Raw genomic sequence first — 23,021 nt, 5'->3', positions numbered from 1 at the left:
ATCAGAGTCCCACCTAGTCGGCAAATATTTAGGAGACCTCGAGTTGTTCTAACCAGTTAAGAGATACCAGCAGATGTCTTGATAATAGAAAAAGGCAGCGAGTCAGTGGTTCCTGTGCCAAATTCTTGCGCAATTGCTTTTTTAAAGTTGTTTAAAGAATGTATTGATATTTCTATATGATCAATCCATAAATAATCTAGACCTGCAACCGTATCTCTTGCGCTTTTGACAATGATTTTACATTTTACATATCTAAAATAAATTCAACCACTAGGCTAATAAATGATCACATTATTTAATTAACCTACATGTTATCCCTTTGGAGCGCATTATCACGTTGTTAAAAAAAGCCTACATTGGGAATGCTTATAAGAATTGGGCAATTAAGGCATTTGATTGTGTTCAATGAAAATTATTGAACGGTCTAACGTTTTATGCAACATTATGGGCAAGTGACTACCGTGCCAAAGCGATAGTCGTTAAACGGTAGTGACGAGTGTGTTGATATAACGGTAATATTATGGTAATATGAAAATTCCGATTTTAACGACCCTCCAGAATTGTTAAAAAAAAAATATATATACCTCCTAAGACATTCTAAACTCTCACCGTTACAATAACAGGGGAGGTTAGCATTTTTTTTGGGGGGGGGGGTTATATCTATGCCTCCAACTTTCTCACTCATCATCATTCACGATTAATTCACATCCACATTAGTGTAGTGTTTAGAAACATTATATTCTTATTTACAATAAAAGTGACTCCAAAATGACACAATACATTATTTACCATTTATTTCTATTGGGTGCAAAATAATCTGAAACAACCAAAACAAACAGCAAATGCATCCAACAGGTTTGTAGTCACCAGTTTGATGCAGTCATTGTGTGCTAGGAATATGGAACCAAATACTTAACTGTTGACTACTTTAATACACTTAAGTGAATTTGTTCCAATAATTTTGGTTCCCTAAAATGGGGGGGGGGGGGGGACTATGTACAAAAAGTGCAGTAGTTTCTAAACGGTTCACCCGATATGGATGAAAATACCCCCTTGTATCATTTCAGATCCAAAGTGCTGGATTACAGAGCCAAAGTAGCAACACAATTGTCACTTTATTAGGCAAGAATTAAGAGTAGGCACGGTGATCCTGTCAGGCCAAAAAATCAAAGTTTTACCATTGCAACATTTAATGTATAGTCACATTCACCGTTGTCTGAAGTGTGCTATTGAGTTCACAGCTGGTGATGCCTCATCATGATTGGTTATTCCCCATAATTTGCAACAATGTCAATGAGCTTCATGACCATCTTTCCATTGCGGTACCTCAAACTGTCTGTCGTGATTACCAGCTGAGAAACTTTTATGAATTGATTTTACTACTGGCTCAGTTTGTCTGAGCAATGGTTTAACATCATCCAAAAACCTACTCTGCGCTGGTAGCTTTTTTTAGTCTTTAAACAGGTTTTAACAGGATTCCTAAGACCTTTTCTGAGATGTTTTGTCGATATGGTCTCTGTGTTCCACATGACATACTACAGATTAAACTCCAGGCTAAGTGTTGTCATGTTCTGTATTTATCATAGTGTCTGTGAGCGGAACTGAGCTCTGAGAGAATGTGTGAGCCAGGAATATCACACTGTAGCTATACCACTGGGTAATTATGTCTCAGGAAGGGAGATTACTGGCACCCCCATAGTAACTGCTCTAAATAAAGCGGGGCAAAACTAACTGCAGTTAATCCAGGCCAGGGCAGAGACAACAGCTGGAGTCGTTCCACCTCAAAAGAGGACAAAAAACATTATTTTGTTGAAATATAATTTGATCCATGAGAAATTAAATGTATTTGTGTGCGATCAATTAGCTATGTTTGACCAAGTAAGTAGTAGGGCTCCCGAGTGGCGCAGCGCTCTAAGGCACTGCAATCCAGTGCAAGAGGCGTCACTACAGTCCCTGGTTCAAATCCAGGCTGTATCACATCCGGCCGTGATTGGGAGTCCCATAGGGCGGAGCACAATTGGCCCAGCGTCGTCTGTGTTTGGCCGGGGTAGGATGTCGCGGTAAATAAATAAATAAGACTTTGTTCTTAACTGACTTGCCTAGTTTAATAAAAAATAAATATAAAACTGCGGCTTGGAGTATTGTTTAACATGGAAGGCCTCCCGAGTGGCGCAGTGACCGGGAGACCCATGGGGCGGCGCACAATTGGCCCAGCGTCGTCCGGGTTAGGGGAGGGTTTGGTAGGGATGTTCTTGTCCCATCGTGCTCCAGCGACTCCTGTGGCGGGCCGGGCGCAATGCACGCTGACACAGTCGCCAGGTGTTCGGTGTTTCATCCGACAGGTTCGTGCGGCTGGCTTCCGGGTTAAGCGGGCGTTGTGTCAAGAAGCAGTTGCGGCTTGGCTGGGTTGTATTTCGGAGGACACACGGCTCTCGACCTTCGCCTCCTGAGTCCGTACGGAAGTTGAAGCGATGAGACAAGCCTGTAATTACCAATTGGATACCACGAAAAAGGGGTAAAAAGTAAAGTTGAGTGACTTTTGACCATTTATTTCGATTCCTCACATCTTAACGACACAATGTTTGATCCAAATCAGATGTTGGGTACTATATTTATTGAATATTATATGAATCCTATTAATTAAAATGGGCAATTTGGGCGCAAATTATATTAAAAAATAATGTTTCAGGAATGCTTATCTGTTTCTAACCCCAGAAACAATTTCAGAACATTCTGAGATGGTAGGTGTTATAGCTTGCTGAAATGACATTGAACAACTTGTTGGCATGTGATGCTGGGGTTCCCTCACTCATCCTGTGAGAAAAATGACACTGTTAAAGGCACAGTCTTTCATCTTTCAACTTCATGTGTATCTGTGTGAGTCCATGATAGGGGCCTAGTGGGTGTGTCTGTCTGTGTGGGAAGTAGTGTTATTGGAAGAATTTTCTAATGAAAACAATTAGTGGATCAGTAGGGATTAGGGTCTAGGTTAGTTTAAAGGAGACAGGAAGACCAGCCCCAGGACAGTCTGGTTCTGGTCCCAGGCTGCTAGCCCTGGCCCTCCCTCTTTCCCCAACCTAATCCCTAACACTGTTTCCCTTTACCATAGCCACTGACTAACTCTCTCTCTCTCACTTACCCTGATCCAAACACTTCTCCCCTCACTTCATTTGCGCCATCTGTCCCTTTGCCCCTCTCTCTCCTGCTCTGTCATATTCGGGGTGGCAGTCTGACCCACAGGAAGTGACCTAAAGTCCGGCCTCTGATTGGCTGTCAGAAGAGTTTGGGGGGGAGTGAGGGGGCGAAATACATGGATTAGCGTCAGGGATCATTATAGTTAGCATTCCTTCCCTTTCCATTCTGGCCGCCCTGACGGGGCTTCTGCAGTGGGAACATCTGCATAGTGTCTGCAACTCAGCACAGCAGGCTTAGCTGGGGGGATCCCCAGAGTCTGCTGCTCTACCTCTGACAGCTTGCTAGAGACAAGGACTAATATTCTAAACCTGTGTCTGACTGTCTGTCTGACCTGTGGTTGGAACAGCATATTTGACTATTTGCTCTTGTGTGTGAATAATGTGTTTGCACTCCAGTAACTCACTCTCTTTAATGAGCGTCTCTGTTGATATTCCTCCCCAGCCATGTCGTCATACATGTTCATCTTGAAAACCGAGCTTCCTGCAGCCAGCGCCAGCTTCCTAAGCCGGTACGCATAAGCTTCCAGAATTATCAATTAAAATAAGTAGACCTTTATTCAAACAAACATAAAAGCCAAGTAATCAAGCCATTCTTTCCCTATGGTGCATTAATCACATGACCTGACTGACAGGTAAAATGCCATTAGAGCAGATTTGGATCAAAAAACAGACATAAGATCAAGAGAATTCTAACCACAAGGCTACAAAACCTGGAATCAACTACCCATACCTAGCCAGGCATCAGAGATTCCGCTAAGATCACATGAAGAATGTGGAGGAAATATGTCACCAAACCAAAATACACAGATACACTGTCTAGTAGGGCTTGGAGAAAAGCCTCAGTGTGGTGTTGTATAAAGTGGAGCAGCAGTGGAGGAAATGTACCTCTGACTGAGAGAACCATTCATCAGACCCCATCAGCACCCAGTGTCCTGTCCATCATTTGGGCCTAGCTGCCTGCGTAAATGTACCCTACCTACCCCCTGAAAACAGCCCACAGAGAAGTCCAAGGCCAAACTCTTTATTATCAGCCACACTGCGCTGAGCAGAGAGCTGTGGCTGGTCTCTCGGCCCAATCCGTCAACATCTGACTCTTCCCCTTACAGCTGCTTTGTATTAGAGGCTCTCCCTCGTCCCAAATCTCTCGCACATGTTCCCCGGAATCAGAGCGATACAACGGGATATCAGTTCTGCCATTCTAATTATGGCCCACGCTGAGGGAAACAAAACAGTGCTGTTAATGAGTGGCTTTGAGATGTTAACACTCTTTTTGAAGCACATTAAACACTAAATAATACATTTGATTTATATTAAAACGCATTTTCCCTTTGCAGCCTCATTTATCTTGGTATCCCAGAGTTAAAGGCAGTCAGTTGAGGTCTATTTTGGAGCCTTCGGATTATGTCTGTAGTGATTTATGTACTGCCTACAATAAGTCAATGGGTTCTTGTTAAAGCCTACTGACAGAGCCAGGTTTCTACAGTGCTACCATTTTACAGTAGTCTCCTAAATATTTTGCTGTGCTGCCTGGAATTTTAATTTGAGAGCCGCAATGCCCCTACAAGAAAACAAACACCCCTATACTAATTGTTGTAATGATTACTTTGCTGTACCGCTGCCTCTGGGTGCCATAGAGAATACACTGAGCATATTATTCGTGACCGCCATGCTTGCACCATTACTACAGGGAAAATGGCTTGTTTCTAGCCCAAACTGATCAAATGTTATGACCCATATTACCGGCGGAAACACATTTTACATTCGTAAACCATGTTGCGGGCCGTTCTAAAACTACTCACAAGCCGCTAACCTTGTTCAGTCATGTTACAGCATTAGCTAGCTATCTAATTACCTGGTAACCACAGATGAACGTTATCATATTCTTTATGGTAACTCTACAAGTAGTGTGCAAACATTTTGTGGCACAGAAAGATAGGAAAATGGAGAGCTTCTTCAGGAGATAAACTTCAAAAGTAGCTAGGATTCATATAGGCTCAATGAAGGCTACATCTTAATCTATTTTTTCTGGTGCTCCTTATCCCTGTATTTTGTCATTGCTGGCAATTTTTATCATTAAAGGACCACCACCAGAGGCAGTTGCTGCCACTATTTCGATGTAATTTCCTGTCCTGGAGAGAAACACATTCAGGTTCCACCCTCAGAAGAATGACGAAAGCTAACGTTACTTATTTATTCACGAATTTGGTATGGGAAGTTCCACATGGAGTTGATAAACATCAACAAATAGGGCACTGACAGCCGTCAGTGTAGCTAGCTAATGTTATCTGTTATTGGTGTTTGTTTTATTATTTTTTCACTGCACCATATTCAGAAGATTAGCCAACTGGCTCTATGGCTGGAGCTGGATTTGTCATAAGCATTGATTTAGGGAAAACTTTGCCAAAGATGGAAACCACATGCCTATCTTTTACTTCTATTGTTATCTCAAGTTCAAATCCGCCATAGATATAGTTAGAAAGAATAAGATGAAGCTCCGGTAATAGGGATAACATATTGAAAGATAGCTGATATGCGTTTTCATACATTATAATGGACACGGTGCAACCTCTGCCTACTCAAGGACATTCAAAGACTTGTCCCGAAGTCACTCCTGAGTTGTCTTGGCTGTGTGCTTAGGGTCGTTTTCCTGTTGGAAGGTGAACATTCGCCCCATTCTGAGGTCCTGAGCGCTCTGGAGCAGGTTTTCACCAAGGATATCTCTGTACTTTGCTCCCAATCCAACCTGACAGAGCTTGAGAGGATCTGCAGAGAAGAATGGGAGAAACTCCCCAAATACAGGTGTGCCAAGCTTGTAGTGTCATACCCAAGAAGAATAAATGACGTAATCGCTGCCAAAGGTGCTTCAACAAAGTACTGAGTAAAGGGTCTGAATACTTATGGAAATTAAATATTTCAGTTAAAAAATATATATAAGTTAGCAAACATTTCTAAAACTGTTTTTCCTTTGTCATTATGGGTATTGTGCGTAGATTGATGAGGGGGGAAAAACAATTTAATACATTTTAGAATAAGGCTGTAATGTAACAACATGTGGAAAAAGTCAAGGCGTCTGAATACTTTCCAAAGGCACTGTATATATCGGGGGTGCAAATGTATGTTTTTGCACCTCCACTTTTTTAAAATAAATAAGACTAGCTGAAAAATAAGTTAAAATTAACAAGTTTATCCTATGGATTGTGATAATTTTCTGGTAAAAAATAAATATTTTAATTTGATTTGCTTTAGGGCTCAGGTGGTCAAGTGGACACAACTCATCTCCGTTACGATGAGGAATAACTTGGCATTGTTTATTAATCAGAAACCGCTGCAATGTTGGTGGGTGTTAACATTCAAATAAAACCCAGCCCTGAAACAAAACGTAGCCTGAAAATAATTTGTATGTCCTATCATAGGAAAAGACACCGCATTCACATGGATTTGCACAAAGTGTGCAGTTCGGATTTGTCACTTCAATCCAAAATACTGTATATAATACTTTTGACTAAAATGATGATTTGACTTAATTCGTTGGGCAACATCATGGGTAAGCTCTGGTCTTTCTGCTCAAAGAAGTGGATTTCTACTGGTGTGGGCATTTAATAGCTCAAATATGTTTAATTTAGCTCCTAAATCTCTTTATGTGCTCCTACTTTTTTCAATTTAGGAGCACATGTAGAGCCCCGAGAGCCAGGCAGGGTCATGGACAGCTGGGATGTATTTGCGCTGCATTGACCAGATTTATTCTAATCTCCAACACTTGGAGTCCCATCCTGCAGCTTGTTATACCATGAAATGTGGCACATTTCATGGGTATTTCATGTATCATTTTCCCTCTCCATTGAGTATTCTAACCAGGGTGGATCCATATCCTTGAGATGGCCAGTGGCGATTTGGATATCCCTTTGTCAGTCAGCAGTAGTGTGGGTAGAACCAGAGAAAAGGTTAGGCTCTGAACTGAACAGAAGTATATAAAAACAAAAAACTAAGTTTTAATGAGTATTCTAACCAGGGTGGATCCATATCCTTGAGATGGCCAGTGGCGATTTGGATATCCCTTTGTCAGTCAGCAGTAGTGTGGGTAGAACCAGAGAAAAGGTTAGGCTCTGAACTGAACAGAAGTATATAAAAACAAAAAACTAAGTTTTAATGAGTATTCTAACCAGGGTGGATCCATATCCTTGAGATGGCCAGTGGCGATTTGGATATCCCTTTGTCAGTCAGCAGTAGTGTGGGTAGAACCAGAGAAAAGGTTAGGCTCTGAACTGAACAGAAGTATATAAAAACAAAAAACTAAGTTTTAAGTGAGAAGTAGGCATTGGTCTGAAGCTGAAAAATAAAGTAATTTCACATGGTTTTCCAGCATACAGCTTTGACCTACTATGGAAAGTGGGATACCGAGTCAGTTGTACAACTGAATGCATTCAACTGAAATGTGTCTTCCGCATTTAACCCAACTCCTCTGAATCAGAGCGGTGCGGGCTGCCTTAATCTACATCCACGTCATCGGTGCCTGGGGAACAGTGGGTTAATTGCCTTGCACAGGGGCAGAACGACAGATTTTTACCTTGTCAGCTCAGGGATTCGATCCAGCAACCTTTCGGTTACTGGCCCAACGCTCCTACCCGCCAGGCTACCTGCCGCCCCGTAGCTATGTTGGTATTGTATTTCAAACTATGTTAAGGCAGATTGTTTAGGGTTCACACCTTCTCAAACAGGAAAACCTTGGGAGAGCATGGGTGGAATAGGCATTGTGGTGCTCATGAATTTCCTTTATTTTTCAGCTTCAGACCAATGCCTATTTCTCACTTAGTTTTTTTGTTTTTAATTTCCATGGTTTTTACACTGGAAGGTGATTATGCAACATTATACAACGGATGGGTCTAACGCTGATTGGTTAAAACCGCATTCCCGCCTGTGTCTATTTCACAAGTTACCATCGGCTTAATCTATGACGCTAAAATGCCTATTTACTGTTCCATCTGACTGCACAGTCCACTGTCTCATCAACCCAGCCAGGCAATTTATAAACTTAATCTCCACTAAAAAAAGCATTTAGACATTATCTCACATTTCTTTTAGACTAACATTTTGTTTTCAACAGCGGAGATTTGTATAAACCTTGCTCTCTGTCTCTCCGCCATTTGCAACATTGTTTCAAGAGTCAAATTCGATCTCCAGCTGTCCCATAGTTTATTTATTTATTTATTTAACCTTTATTTAACCAGGTAGGCAAATTGAGAACACGTTCTCATTTACAATTGCGACCTGGCCAAGATAAAGCAAAGCAGTTCGACACATACAACAACACATAGTTACACATGGAGTAAAACAAACATATAGTCAATGATACAGTGAAAAAAAAATAAGTCTATATACAATGTGAGCAAGTGAGGTGAGATAAGGGAGGTGAAGGCAAACAAATATATGTATAAATAAATTAAAATATAAAAAGGCCATGGTGGCGAAGTAAATACAACACAGCAAGTAAAATAAAACTAAAAACACTGGAATGGTTGGTTTGCAGTGGAAGAAAGCGCAAAGTAGAGACAGAAATAATGGGGTGCAAAGGAGCAAAATAAATAAATAAATACAGTAGGTAAAGAGGTAGTTGTTTGGGCTAAATTATAGATGGGCTATGTACAGGTGCAGTAATCTATGAGCTGCTCTGACAGCTGGTGCTTAAAGCTAGTGAGGGAGATAAGTGTTTCCAGTTTCAGAGATTTTTGTAGTTCGTTCCAGTCATTGGCAGCAGAGAACTGGAAGGAGAGGCGGCCAAAGGAAGAATTGGTTTTGGGGGTGACCAGAGAGATAAACCTGCTGGAGCGCGTGCTACAGGTAGGTGTTGCTATGGTGACCAGCGAGCTGAGATAAGGGGGGACTTTACCTAGCAGGGTCTTGTAGATGACCTGGAACCAGTGGGTTTGGCGACGAGTATGAAGCGAGGGCCAGCCAACGAGAGTGTACAGGTCGCAGTGGTGGGTATTATATGGGGCTTTGGTGACAAAACGGATGGCACTGTGATAGACTGCATCCAATTTATTGAGTAGGGTTTTGGAGGCTATTTTGTAAATGACATCACCGAAGTCGAGGATTGGTAGGATGGTCAGTTTTACAAGGGTATGTTTGGCAGCATGAGTGAAGGATGCTTTGTTGCGGAATAGGAAGCCAATTCTAGATTTAACTTTGGATTGGAGATGTTTGATGTGAGTCTGGAAGGAGAGTTTACAGTCTAACCAGACACCTAGGTATTTGTAGTTGTCCACATATTCTAGGTCAGAGCCGTCCAGAGTAGTGATGTTGGACAGGCGGGCAGGTGCAGGCAGCGATCGGTTGAAGAGCATGCATTTAGTTTTACTTGTATTTAAGAGCAATTGGAGGCCACGGAAGGAGAGTTGTATGGCATTGAAGCTCGCCTGGAGGGTTGTTAACACAGTGTCAAAAGAAGGGCCAGAAGTAGTAGTGAACATGTCGGGATGAGACAGTCATGCAGGCAGCATTTCTCAGCCAGTCGAAATCATGAATCAGCTGGCCTCATTTTATTGGTATATACAAAGAAATGTCAATTGAAAAAAGGTCAAATGTAACAAAGAGCAGCTAGTTTGCAGTCTTTCCAGCTCCACTTTGAAGTGGTTGTGTAAGCTGTGTTGTTGGCTAGCTCCTCTGAACAACTGTGTCCTGAGGAGAGAGCACATTTTCTATGCCAGGCGAAATTGCGCCTCATTATCTAATTTTTATGGATATATCCAAATAAATGTCACTAGAAAACAGCTTATGCAAATGCAGCTACTGTTGTTATTCTGGATGCACTGTTTGACGTGACTGTAAGTTAGCCGTAGTTGGTTAGCTAGCAAGCAAGGGATAAGAACGTTGCCAGCCTGTATGGCTTTAAAACGAACGACTGGCAATAGATACAGAACAAAAATACTGAATGACTGGGTCGCATCTCTGGCAACCGAACCGATTAAAACCAATGATCAGCCGGCTTGGGTAGCAACCCTAGATTTGTGTTGAGACTATATGTTTTGGAAGGATGAAATAGTATGAATAAATCCATAAAAATAACGTTTTTAATGAAAATATGTCAATCGTTATTTGAATAAGCCATTGTATAAAAGTGATAATGCCTCTCGAAGCCGGTGTTTGAAGGATGTATTGGCACGGTTTGCCGGCTCTCCACTTCTTGTGCGTAACGACACCCGTGCCAATATATCCTCCAAACACTGGCTTCGAGGGCATTATCACTTAATTATTATACAACATTATAATACAGCATAACACCACAGTCAAAGTTAAATAAAAGTAAACAATCACAAATGGCAACAGATATAATGTAGTTAGTATTTTAATATTAACAGCTGATTTTCCAGGGGGAAGCAAAAAAACAGAAACCCATTTAAACCAGTATGGACTAAACTGGAAACTATTTGTTTAATAGTGTGCTTGTGTTGCTTCAGAACAAACATTTCTGCATTGTTATCAACTGTCATAGATAGACAAATATTTAAGTTGTACCTAAGAAGGTAAACTGAACAAGTGTTTTGTATTTACGTTCGAATTTGTAGAGGAGCTAAGTTGGTGTTGTAAACCACAAATAAAATCTTAAATAATATTAAGTTAAGAAATCAACATTTAGAGTATCTGTTAGTCCTTTGGCGCACAATTTGTGAGACTATTATATATATTTTTTCAACTATAAAAAAAAACATGTATCGGCATATATCTGTAATCGCTGACTTTTGCCTCCCTAAAATCGGTATCGGCCCCAAAAAATCCCATATCTGTTGGGCTCTACTTGGAACTTATTTAGATAGCTATGTTTTGTGGAAGAATGTAGGTATGATATATTATTAACATTTGAGTTGTGGGACAGTCTTGTTGGGGTAACATTGGCTACCTAACTAGCTAGTTCGGTAGTAAGCATCTAGTTCAGCATTGAGCTAGTTCTGCGCAATAAATATTTTTTTCCCTCATGTTAATGACCCTGTTAAAAATCCGGTATGTGGTTCTCGTTAACGGATGGACGGCTCATGATGAGAGGCAGGGAGTGTGTTGCGTACCTCCAATATTGGCTTAGATATGATAGAAGTGAGATTTGAATTTAACATTGAGCTTCAATCAATGGCAATATTGCGGTGGCTATCATCCCCACAATAATACAGGCTGTGTTTGGCCTGATTGTCCTAGGTTAAGTGAAGGGTTAGGTTTAAGTTGAGGCAGGCGTTAGGGTGAGAGATGGGGTCAAAGTGGTTGTCTACATGGCATCCAGTTAAGGACTGTCCACCCAGTGCAGACAGAGAGACAAGACATTGGGCCACTATGGTAACCCAGGAGCTGTTAAACTGCCAAACAAGAGTCACTTGGTGTTGATATGGTCAGAGCAGGTGCTGCTGATACTGGGAGCCCCATAAACAGTCCTGGAGCCAGTCCCCCATGATCTCACACTGCGTCCCCTTCCTCCCCTCCCAACACAGCAGCCAGCGCTTCCTTTCCGCCACCCCTCACCCCGACCGACCCTGATCCCAGTGAGCCAGCATGCCTTCCACATGTTTCACCCTTTTGTCCCCCACTCTCCAACTCCTCCCTCCTGAATAAACTGCCAAGGCTATGCCTCAGCAAAGGAAAATATTATTAGTCCTCAGAAAAAAGCCAACGAGTGAAATCTTGCCCCATCTGACAGAGCGACAGAACGTTTGCATGTGCATTAAATAATTGTTATGGTTTGCGAGAGCTAAAGCCCTTAATTTATACCACATTATGAGGCTGTCTCGCTGTATTTGTGCATGAAATGGAGACCCATTTCCAGGCAGAGGAGGGGGGTCCAGGGGGAGAGGGAGACTCCTCATTGTCTTCATCATAAGACTTGTGGAGGGGGAACATTTCTAAAGGTATCAACTTTCATCCATAAAAATAGTAAATATTCTCTTTCTCTCTTTCCCTTCATCCTCTATTTGTCTCTCGGTAGGGTGGCCTGGTATGAAGGTGGCCTGGTATGAAGATGGCAGGATGTTACTGATTCTGATGACGTGTGAGGTTCCTCTGGCTCTGCTGACCAAGATTGGGGAGTGGCACAGTTTGGTCTCATCTGGCACACTCTTGTCCCTAAATCTATATGATAGACATGTGTATCACCATCTTTGTCCTTCCACCCTCCAGGATTCCGGGCTACACCAGCAGCCTCCTCTTCATGCTCATCTTCTTAGTTGTGTACAACTAAGTACAAATCTTATGCCTCTAAAGGTTGACTAGTTTCTCTTCCACCATAATCCACCTGATCTGTTGCTTCTCTCGCAGGTTGTGGTCAAGAAATGGGACGGCCCCTACCAAGCAATGTGACCAAGTAACAACCACATTACAAACTGCCCTAATCACACACACCAAATACTGAAAGTGACCTGTAGGCTGTGAGCTTCCCTTCAGGTAGCCTAGCGGTTAACAACGTTGGGCCTGTAACCGAAAGGTCGATGGTTTGAATACCCGAGCCGGCAAAATATGGAAAAATCTGCTTCTGAGCAAGGCAATTAATCCCCAACAAAAACCGTTCCCAGGGCACCGATGATGTGGATGTCGATTTAAGGAAGCTCCCTGCACCTCTCTGATTCAGAGGGATTGGTTTAAAGGTGGAAGACACGTTTCGGTTCAATGCATTCAGTTGTGCAACTGACTAGGTTTTCCCTTTCATAGATTTTTTTTGTATGTACCTGCCACAGTGACTGGTGGACCAAAATGTTAATTTCCCACCCTGGTAACACCTACCCTCAAGTCCTGGTTGTAGGATTAGGCAGGAATCCTGGAGATTGCGTTTCTGAATGGGAGGCTTTGGTGGCTGACTGAGCCAGTTATGTATGACGAATACCAGAGAATGCTGCACTGTGACTGGTGCCAGTCCTGAAGGGGAGGAAGTACCTAAGACCCTGCCAGTGTCAGGAAGTGAACTTTGACCTTGTTGGATATAACAGCAGCACTATTGCTTCCTTGTATACAGTCATGGCCTTGGGTCCATTTAAATGGCTGTTGTTTAGTTTCCTCCGTAGCCAAGACTATGGAATTCAATCTACCCCAAGACACTCGTATTTTCAACCACCCTTTACAACTCCTCTCATTTCTGAAACATTAGAGTGAAATTAACATTGCATTTATTCATTTAATTACATTTTTCCAGATATCGAATTCCTTCGGAATCGGAATGTACGCCCAACCTCATCTCCAGTAAGGTATGTATGCATTGCAGTGGTGATCGGTCCCATTTTATGATGAGTGAGGACGATAGAAAAAAAAAATTATGCGCATGGCCTTATTTCTATTACATCACATTGGATGACTGTCATTCATATTCCATTCACTCCGCTCAATGTAACATCGATACATTTCAGCTACTACATGATACTCAAATGTTCCCTATACCCATCATGAGGTTGCTACAACCTAGCTTATGAATGAAACTTTACAACATAAGTGCACAGGTCGAGAGAAATTTGAGTAATCAAGGTGACAGACATTGACGCATTCAATACCGCCTTGCACACTCTAGTCTGCATGTAGCTGATCTAAGGTGTAATCATTAGTTCAGCAGTTGCAAACAAATTTCTATTGGACAAATTCAAGTATGTTTATCCCCGTTTCGTTCTGTTTGCTTCCGTTTAAGAAACATAAGCCCCTGATCACATGCAAACACAGTTCATTTTAATAGCAGCCACATACAAACAGCAATGATCCCTTTGATTGTTGTAAAATTCCTTATTGGATCTATGCAGTGTCCTCTCACCTTTTCCCTTCGCTTGTGGACTTCAGTGCACAACACATCAGCTGTCTGTTAACAGGCGGAAAAACCATTCCAAGCCAAACCTTAATATCATAACTGCTAACAGCTACACACAGCCTAAATCGTTGTCACCATATTAGCCAACATCATAATTAACATAGCTACTAGAACTAACTCGTTACTAAACTGCTACAATCACACAGGACCATGTACAGCAAGCAGTTTAGCAGTTACACCGGCGGGCCCTGGTGGTTATAAAACCAAAAGCTTACCTTGACTTGGAAGAGTTCCAGTGTTGGATAGCCATAGCCAGCTAGCTAACATAGCATCCCTCTCTGTTTGAGCCAGGTATTAGAGTAGGCTTAACTAGCTAGCTGCATCTATGTCTCTTGCTTCTCCATTTTTTAAGAAATTAATTTGTTCAAAACTGTTCAACTATTGTCTTTCTCTGAGTCAACTACACACCACATTTTATGCACTGCAGTGCTAGCTAGCTGTAGCATATGCTTTCAGCACTTGATTCATTCTCTGATCCTTTGATTGGGTGGACAACATGTCAGTTCATGCTGCAAGAGCTCTGATGGGTTGGAGGACGTCCTCCGGAAGTTGTCATAATTACTGTGTAACTCTATGGAAGGGGGTGAGAACCACGGGCGTCCTAGGTTTTCTGTTGAAGTCAGTGTACCCAGAGGAGGGCGTACACGATGCGTACATGATGTAGCTACCCTACAGCTACCCTACACAATGGTGCTACCCTACAGGGTGCTGTTAAGGCTACTGTAGACCTTCATTGCAAAACAGTGTTTTAATCAATTATTTGGTGACGTGAATAAATGTAGTATAGTTATCAAAAAAGGATGACTTTAATGTTTCACTATTAAACATTTTCTGAAATTGACTGAGGATGGTCCTCTCCCTCCTCCGAGGAGCCTCCACTGATACATTGACTCAACTTGTCTCCATCAACCCTGGATATGTAGTCAGTAAAACAGACTGTATAATATTTGTAAGCTGTAATAAGCTTTATTGCAATTAATAGTGCAGTACAATTATTACAGTTGCAGAAGCAGTTTTCTGAATCTTCTGGAGCTTTAGTAAAAGGCACCGTCTGTCTGTAGTTCTTAGTTAGTCACTGTCAGTGGTGACATTTCCCAATCATTAAGAGTGCAGGATTGTGTAGTGTATGGAATACCATATGCTCCAGAGCTGAGTGCAACCAGCAGCTGCCACTCACGTGTAAATGTGCCTGTACTATTAATCTGTGTGTGTGTGTGTGTGTGTGTGTGGGGGCGTGCAGAATTACATGGCACACATGGTTATACGATTCAGATACCATGATATATTGCTGCCAGAGGAAGCAGTGCAAAAGTGTGTTTATTTGTATGCGGTGTGCATGTATTTATAGATATGTCTAAAAGACTAAATCAGAGAACTTCTCACCTCAACTTTACATTATCACACACTGCAGTTTTGCTGGTAATGACTACTACTATTATTATTACTCCTACAATTATTACTACTAGACACACACACACACTGCCCCCCCCCCTACTTTCCCTGGGTAACCGTATAAGTTGCTAAGGTGTTAATGACGGCAGTGTAGTGAATGATGGATGTGTGTTGAGTGCTTACATCATCCCCACCATGGCCTTCTCCTTCCTCTGCCACACTGCTCACATCTACTGTGAGCTGGACCAGTCAGTACCCTGCCTGCTTGACCGATGCAGCCCTTACACATCCTTCTAAACCGTGATTTTTATGCCATTGTAATCCTTGGGCTGGCTGTGTGTGTGAAAAAATAAAATAAAACGATACAAAAAAACATTTATTATTCATTTTCGTGAATGGAAAACCGCTTTCAGTGTAAACTTCAATGACTCAAACCAGATATAAAGTATGTTGAAAATATGATTGTTATTATATGACTATTATATTTAAATAATATAATTTGAGAACTAACAATCACCAAAATAAAATCTAGACAGGGAGCATTGAAAATTCCCGAAACAATGAATTAAGCAGTACTGATTTTGTTTGAGCAAAAGAACAGCATACGCCATGGGAAAATGCATAGAATTGCAGGAAATTGGTTTTAAAACTGCAAAAATGTATCTCGGCTCCATGGACAAATGTGTATAATTGGCTTAAAAATGCCAAATTAAGTGGGCAGTGACACACCTCACAGAGAGAGAGAGATGGTTGACACTACAAGCTCTTTTAAATCCATGGTGTCTCCACCTCCTAAAATGTTATATTGGACCAGTCCTTCACTCTGCTCTCTGACAGGCCACATGGACACAGAGCTGTTGCTAGGCTACGACGTGTACCTTCCGAGTGATGTTGGTGATGGGGCTCATCTGGAAAAGAGACCTTGGTCTCAGCATTGACTCCGTGTCAAAATAAAGGTTAAATTAAAAACAAAAATGCCTGAGCGTCTGACAATCCTGCTGGCTGTGCTGCTGACTGTACCCCCATCCACTTCCCTGTAAGCACTGGACCCCTCTAAGACTACTGCCCTCAGTGTCTGCTTGTCTGCTCACACTCATACTTCCATATTAATGAGTAGTTGGGGCTTTCTATCTGGTAAATGACAAAAATATTTACCAAACTGTCTATCCCATAGTTATTTGACTTGCCTCCTATCACAGCACCATATTTTAATGAGTCTAGTTGTATTAGTGCGCTAAACTGGTATGGCTGTCTGTTTGTCCTAAAGGCCCGTAAGGCAATGTCAATGCTGTTTTGTCGAGATAGGCCTTTCTCCTGGGTCTATCACACCTCGTGATGCTGCTGGCCATCTTCGTCCCTGACATCAGGAATGTGTTTGGGGTTGTGGGTAGGTGTTAAGTCATTTAACTGATGGGGTTTCCTTTTGGGGGGTATTTATTGTTCCATTAGCATCTACTGGTAATGTTAGGACCTTATTAGCTAAATGGGTTTCGAATTGTTGGTTAATGTTCTCATGTTTAGGTTCTTTAATCTGTAGTTTGCTTTGGGTGTTAAGTATACCGTGTGTACAAAGTCTCTGGAGTCTGTGGTGGTAAGTGCACACTTCCCAAATTCATCCTCATACTGAAGTTGTTTAGCCTCATAAATCATGGAAAAGGCAAGTTTGCAAGGACCCCCAAAAAACGAAAGAAAATGTAACATTTTTAATGGCAATGTTTTCATATCTGCTGGCAATGTCATGCAATGTAATAATCATGACTAACCGGTGACTGCACTGTATCACTAAGATGATGTCATTTCCCTGTGCCCCCAGGCTCTGTTTCTGCTGATCTTCAGCCTGTTTGTGGGACTGCTCAGTCTGTGTCACTGTGGTACCTGGGCAGAGAACCCCTGAACAGGACCACATGACCAGACAAGCCACGTACCTGCTCCATGGAGCATAAAGGGAAAATGCTGACAAATAAATAATATTTGGCAGCACAACAGGACGCTATGACCACCAAACAGGTCAGTGGTAGGACCACAAGATCACTGCATCCAGACTCTGAAAGCATAAGATTGCCCAGTTACTGAATGTTGCTCTGATGTATTGAGTGAATATACTATACACTCCTCTATACCGCACCTCCGGTATCCATAGAAGAAAAGTCATTCAAATGCTTATCAACTATTTCATTATATGATCCATTTATTGTACTGTAAAATATGAAATTGTCAATCTTTGAAGTTAAATAAAAGGGAAACATTGTGATTTGTATAATTGACTTTGGTCTTTTGAGGACTTTTGTGATCTCTTTTACTGTGGAATGATAATCACTCGAGCATGTTGTATGTGCGTGTGTGTGTGATTGACAGCCATATTATTGACGTTGGGACAAACTCTGCAGTGTAGGGCTGGGGGTTCTGTCTGTAGCTAATGAAAGCCAAATGCCCAGTACGTTTCCAATCACGATGCTGTTTAGATTCTCTCTGCACCCTCTGGAACCTCTGGTCGCTGAACTGCCGCTTCTAATCTGAGGAATTAGGCTCACTGACTGGTCTCCATTTCCCTCCCAAAGCAGAGCAGAAGACCGCCCTCTCCTCACACCCCCAACCAGGGGTTAGGAGGCTCCCTAATCCAGGAAATCTCCCTGGCCTCCCCCATACCCCGCAGGACGTTCCTAGAACAGGCAGACAGCCTGCTGGCTATAAAAAATAACATGGGAGATCTGCTATCGTCAGGGATGTGAGTCATTGCTGGAGTATTCTGGTAGAGCTTTGCTAGTTTGGCTTGCATATACAGTGCCTTTGGAAAGTATTCAGACCACTTGACATTACAGCCTTATACTAAAATGGATTAAATAAAACAATTTCCTCAACAATCAACACGCAATACCCCATAATGAGAAAGCGAAAAAGGTTTAGAAATTTAGCAAATGTATTACCTGAAATACCTTATTTACACAAGTATTCAGACCCTTTGCTATGAGACTCGAAATTGGGCTCAGGTGCATCCTGTTTTCATTGATAATCCTTGATGTTTCTACAACTTGATTGGAGTCCACCTGTGGCAAATTCAATTGATTGAACATGATTTGGAAAGGCACATATCTGGGGAAAGGTACCAAAACATTTCTGCAGCATTGAAGGTCCAAGAACACAGTGGTCTCCTTTTTTTATATATATTTTTTAAAAACTTTTACCCCTTTTTTCTCTCTACTTTCGTGGTATCCAATTGGTAGTCAGTCTTGCCTCATCGGTGCAACTCCCGTATGGACTCGGAGAGGCGAAGTTTGATAGCTGTGCTTTCTCCGTAACACAACCCAGCCAAGCCGCACTGCTTCTTGACACAATGCCCGCTTAACCCGGAAGCCAGCCGCACCAATGTGTCGGAGGAAACACTGTACATCTGGCGACCGTGTCAGCGTGCATTGCGCCCAGCCTGCCACCCCATGGGTCTCCCGGTCGCGGCCGGGTGCGACAGAGCCTGGACTCGAACCAGGATCTGTAGTGGCACACTGCGATGCAGTGCCTTAGATCACTGCGCCACTCGAGAGGCCGGCCTCAATCATTCTTAAATGGGAGAAGTTTGGAACCACCAAGACTTCCTAGAACTAGCCGCCTTGCTAAACTGCGCAATCTGGGCATAAGGGCCTTGGTCAGGGAGGTGACCAAGAACCCGATGGTCACTGACAGAGCTCCAGAGTTCCTCTGTGGAGATGGGAGAACCTTCCAGAAGGACAGCCATCTCTGCAGCACTCCACCAATTAGGCCTTTGTGGTAGTGGCCAGACAGAAGCCACTCAGTAAAAGGCACATGACTGCCCGCTTGGAGTTTGCCAAAAGGCACCTAAAGACTCAGGCCATGAGAAACAAGATTCTCTGGTATGATGAAACCAAGATTGAACTCTTTGGCCTGAATGCCAAGCGTCACGTCTGGATGAAATCTGGCACCATCCCTACGGTGAAGCATGGTGGTGGCAGCATCCATGCATTTTCAGCGGTAGGGACTGGGAGAGTGGTCAGGATCGAGGCAAAGATGAACGGAGCAAAGTACAGAGAGATCCTTGATGAAAACCTGCTCCAGAGCGCTCAGACTAGGGTGAAGGTTCACCTTCCAACAGGGCAACGACCCTAAACACACAGCCAAGACAACGCAGGAGTGACTTCGGGACAAGTCCTTGAGTGGCCCAGCCAGAGCCCGGACTTGAGCCAGATCGAAAATCTCTGGAGAGACCTTTAAAATAGCTGTGCAGCAATGCTCCCCATCCAACCTGTCAGAGCTCGAGAGGATCTGCAGAGAAGAATGGGAGAAACTCCCCAACTACAGGTGTGCCAAGCTTGTAGCGTCATACCCACGAAGACTTAAGGTTGTAATCGCTGCCAAAGGTGCTCAAACAAAATACTGAGTAAAGGGTCTGAATACTTATGTAAATGTGATATTTCATTTTTTATACATTTGAAACCAAAAAATACAAACCTGTTTTTGTTTTGTCATTATTGGGTATTGTGTATAGATTGATGAGAGGGAAAAAACGATTTCATCAATTTTAGAATAAGGCCGTAACAAAATGTGGAAAAAGTCAAGGGGGTCTGAATACTTTCCGAATGTACTGTGTGCGCAGATGTATACAATACCAGTCAAAAGTTTGGACACACCTACTCATTCAAGGGTCTTTCTTTATTTTTACAATTTTCTACATTGTAGAATAATACTGAAGACATCAACTATGAAATAGCACATTTGGAATCATGTACTAACCAAAAAAGTGTTAAACAAATCAAAATATTTTTTCTTTTTTATTCTTCAAAGGAGCCACCCTTTGCCTTTGCACACTCTTGGCATTCTCTCAACCAGCTTCACCTGGAATGCTTTTCCAACAGTCTTGAAGGAGATCCCACATATGCTTCACCTGGAATGCTTTTCCAACAGTCTTGAAGGAGATCCCACATATGCTGAACACTTGTTGGCTGCTTTTCCTTCACTCTGACCAGACTCATCCCAAACCATTTCAATTGGTTTGAGGTTGGGTGATTGTGGAGGCCAGGTCATCTGATGCAGGCCAGGTCATCTCCTTACTGTCCCTAGAATTTCTAAGCAAACAGCTGGAGGCAGGGCTTTCTCCTATAGAGCTCGATTTTTATGGAATGGTCTGCCTATCCATGTGAGAGACGCAGACTCGATCTCAACCTTTTTAAGTCTTTATTGAAGACTCATCTCTTCGTTAGGTCCTATGATTGAGTGTAGTCTGGCCCAGGAGTGTGAAGGTGAACGGAAAGGCACTGGAGCAACGAACTGCCCTTGCTGTCTCTGCCTGGCCGGTTCCCCTTTCTCCACTGGGATTCTCTGCCTCTAACCCTATTACAGGGGCTGAGTCACTGGCTTACTGGTGCTCTTCCATGCCGTCCTGAGGGGTGCGTCTAATGAGTGGGTTTAGTCATTGACGTGATCTTCCTGTCCAGGTTGGCACCCCCCCCCCCCCCCCCCTTGGGTTCGTGCCTTGGGGGAGATCTTCGTGGGCTATACTCAGCCTTGTCTCAGGATGGTAAGTTGGTGGTTGAAGATATCACCCTAGTGGTGTGGGGACTGTGCTTTCGCAAAGTGGGTGGGGTTATATCCTGCCTGTTTGGCCCTGTCCGGGGGTATCGTCGGACAGGGCCACAGTGTCTCCCGACCCCTCCTGTCTCAGCCTCCAGTATCTATGCTGCAATAGTTTGTGTCAGGGGGCTAGGGTCAGTCTGTTATCTGGAGTATTTCTCCTGTCTTATCCGTTGTCCTGTGTGAATTTAAGTATGCTCTTTCTAATTCTCTTTCTCTAAGAGGATCTGAGCCCTAGGACCATGCCTCAGGACTACCTGGCCTGATGACTCCTTGCTGTCCCCAGTCCACCTGGTCGTGCTGCTGCTCCAGTTTCAACTGTTCTGCCTGCGGCTATGGAACCCTGACCTGTTTACCGGACGTGCTACCTTGTCCCAGACCTGCTGTTTTATACTCTCTAGAGACAGCAGGTGCGGTAGAGATACTCTGAATGATCGGCTATGAAAAGCCAACTGACATTTACTCCTGAGGTGCTGACCTGTTGCACCCTCTACAACCACTGTGATTATTATTATCTGACCCTGCTGGTCATCTATGAACATTTTGGCCATGTTCTGTTATCTCCACCCGGCACAGCCAGAAGAGGACTGGCCACCCCTCATAGCCTGGTTCCTCTCTTGGTTTCTTCCTAGGTTCCGGCCTTTCTAGGGAGTTTTTCCTAGCCACCGTGCTTCTACACCTGCATTGCTTACTGTTTGGGTTTTTAGGCTGGGTTTCTGTACAGCACTTTGTGACATCAGCTGATGTAAGAAGGGCTTTATAAATACATTTGATTGATGCAGCACTCCAACACTCTCCTTCTCGGTCAAATAGCCCTTACACAGCCTGGAGGTGTGTTGGGTCATTGTCCTGTTGAAAAACAAATGAACGCAAACCAGATGGGATATCGCTGCATAATGCTGTGGTAACCATGCTGGTTAAGTGTGCGTTGAATTATAAATACATCACAGACAGTGTCACCAGCAAAGCACCCCCACACCATCACAGCTCCTCCTCCATACTTCATGTTGGGAACCACACATGCAGAGATCATCCGTTCACCTACTTTGCGTCTCACAAAGACACAGCGGTTGGAACCAAAAATCTCCAATTTGGACTCATCAGACCAAAGGACAGATTTCCACCAGTCTAATGTCCAGTTCTTTTGTTTCTTGGCCCAGCAAGTTTCTTCTTATTATTGATGTCCTGTAGTAGTGGTTTCCTTGCAGCAATTTGACTATGAAGACCTGATTCACGCAGTCTCCTCTGAACAGTTTATGTTGAAATGTCTTATCTGAACTCTGAAGCATTTATTTGGGCTGCAAATTCTGAGGCTGGTAACTCTAATGAACTTATCCTCTGCAAAAGATGTAACTCTGGGTCTTCCTTTCCTGTGGCTGTCCTCATGAGAGCCAGTTCCATAGTGCTTGATGGTTTTTGCGACTGCACTTGAAGAAACTTTCAAGTTATTCATTTTCTGCATTGACTGACCTTCATGTCTTAAAGTAATTGTGGCCTGTCATTTCTCTTTGCTTATTTGAGCTGTTCTTGACATAATATTGACTTGGTCTTACCAGATAGCCCTATCTTCTGTATACCACCCCTACCTTGTCACAACACAACTGATTGGCTCAAAAGCATTAAGGAAAGAAATTCCACAAACTAACTTTTAACTTGAGAAACAGACGCCTCACAAGTCCTCAACTGGCAGCTTCGTTAAATAGTACCCGCAAAACACCAGTCTCAACGTCAACAGTGAAGAGGCGACTCCGGGATGCTTTGCAACTCTGCCTAGAAGAACAGCATCCCGGAGTTGCCTCTTCACTGTTGACGTTGAGACTGGTGTTTTGTGGGTACTATTTAATGAAGCTGCCAGTTGGGGACTTGTGAGGCGTCTGTTTCTCAAACTAGACACTCTAATGTACTTGTCCTCTTGCTCAGTTGTGCACCGGGGTCTCCCATTCCTCTTTCTATTAAGGTTAGAGCCAGTTTGCGCTGTTCTGTGAAGGGAGTAGTACACAGCGTTGTACAAAATCTTCAGTTTCTTGGCAATTTCTCGCATG

At 43.0% G+C, this 23,021-nt stretch overlaps 1 long non-coding RNA gene across 2 annotated transcripts in view; it reads left to right on the top strand.

Annotated features, from left to right (window-relative positions):
- Positions 1 to 17,666, top strand: part of LOC139553507 (uncharacterized) — a 30,890-nt gene extending 13,224 nt beyond the window's left edge. The window contains exons 3-4 of one of the 2 annotated variants that reach the window (XR_011670666.1): positions 13,354 to 13,405; positions 17,216 to 17,666. This is a non-coding gene — a long non-coding RNA (uncharacterized lncRNA). The remainder of the gene's footprint in view (positions 1 to 13,353; positions 13,406 to 17,215) is intronic. The other variant, XR_011670665.1, reaches the window with a different exon arrangement.
- The last annotated feature ends 5,355 nt before the right edge of the window (positions 17,667 to 23,021 follow it).

This window comes from Salvelinus alpinus, chromosome 25 (assembly GCF_045679555.1).
Source record: "Salvelinus alpinus chromosome 25, SLU_Salpinus.1, whole genome shotgun sequence".
Lineage (NCBI taxonomy): Eukaryota > Metazoa > Chordata > Actinopteri > Salmoniformes > Salmonidae > Salvelinus > Salvelinus alpinus.
This window is presented reverse-complemented; position numbering and strand designations above follow the sequence as displayed.